The sequence below is a fragment of the Homarus americanus genome, unplaced genomic scaffold, assembly GCF_018991925.1.
Source record: "Homarus americanus isolate GMGI-L3 unplaced genomic scaffold, GMGI_Hamer_2.0 scaffold41775, whole genome shotgun sequence".
In the NCBI taxonomy this organism is placed as follows: Eukaryota; Metazoa; Arthropoda; class Malacostraca; order Decapoda; family Nephropidae; genus Homarus; species Homarus americanus.
In genome coordinates, this window is record NW_024719833.1 from 805 (window position 1) to 2,500 (window position 1,696).

Here is a 1,696-nt window from a genome sequence, read left to right on the forward strand (position 1 = left end):
GGTTTAATACTGTGGATTCTGGTCTATGAGCCTCTTGGACCGCTCTCTTGGCTATTTCGACGTATGTCGTATCCTTCTTGTCTTGTTCCTTTTTCCTTGTTTCTTGTTCCTTGTACTTTATCATGTGTTTTTTATTGGGCATGCCATTGCTAACGTCCTATGTCCTATGTATGCATTCCCGTTTCTCTTACAGTTGAGACAGCCAACATGTGTATTCTTACATTCAGTGTAGGTATGGTCGTCGCCTGCACAATCTGAGCAGTACTTTTTTCTTTTTCCGGACAGTCTCTCGTTGTGTGTTCTTCATATTTGTAGCAGGAGAAGCAAGTTTGCAGACTGATGAATGTCTCCTTCTTTATTTGATGTGGTGTGACTGACATGTTGAATATTAGAAAGCCCTGTTGTAAAACTTTCTCAGCCAGTGACACTTCTTCAAACATGAGTATAGTCCTTTATCTTAATGACTTCTTCAATCTTCATCCACCTATTTTGGCGTTCCAGTTCTTCTTTCAGGTCTTCCTCCCGATCTCTTGATCGACTTGACGAACAAAAACTGATCTTTTTGCTTTTTGTTCTGGTGGCATGACAACAATAAGGCCTTCATTGTAAAATATATCTCTTGCTTCTTTTGAAAGGATTTTATCTGAATCAAAGTCATCTTTACAGATTACTTTAAAACCTTCATTGGTGCTGAATATTCTAGTTAGTGGGACTTGCAGTTTGTTGTAAGTGATTTCTGCCACTTTTCCCCTTCCAATAGAGTGTCCCTTATCTCTATGTTTTATTCTAATGCTAGTTGTCATCTTCTTGATTACATCTAATCCTACCTATAACACAGGGCTCCTGCTTGCAAGGCAGTGACTTCCCACCCCCACCTCTTGGACGGGCGTGGAACTCTGCACCCAGGTTTTCTGGCTATAAGTAATATCTAAAAGTTGCCACCTACCGGTGACCCCCGGACAAGGGGTGCCCTGCACTATCACAGGTTCCTTGCGGATCGACCGTATCGCGAAGTCCCGCCTCCCGTTCAAAGAACGGAGTGCATGAGGGGGATGAAAAAAGGAAAGAAGAGGACTTAGAGAGTAGAAACAGCCTACCTACCACGCCACGTTCGGTCAGCCAATCAGAGCACCACAGTAAACGTGCATGTATCACGCCACCGTGGGGCACCACTGATTGGCCAATCCAGGACGTAGACGCACGGGTAGTAGTCAAAATTTGGGTAGGCCAAATATTTGTTTTTTCCAAAGTTGGAATTTCCCGTACAATCTGTGATGGTAATTACACCGTCTATGTTGAGTAAGTACAATCACTAAGTTGGTGTCTTATCTAACAAGATTGCAGACTCAAACATGCAGCAAAAGAATCAGGTCTTCGCAGCTCCGTGTCTATTTTTGTAGGCTAGCATACTGCAGTTAAAAGCAAAGCTCCCTTGCCAATACAAGAAGGAAGAGGATTTCTTATAGTCTAATAAACAATTCATCATGACCAAAATACAGTATCTAACACAGGGGTCCGGGGGCGCAGCCTGTTCCTTAACTAACCATTTGATTGCATTATCTGCAGATGCTTAATTATCCATTTGATTGCATTATCAGGTTAAGGGGGTTGTGTGTGTTCCATATGCCGTTTATTAAAACTCTACGTCAGGCTAAACAGTTTAGGCTAGATAGTGGTATTTTCTTGGATTATTTCT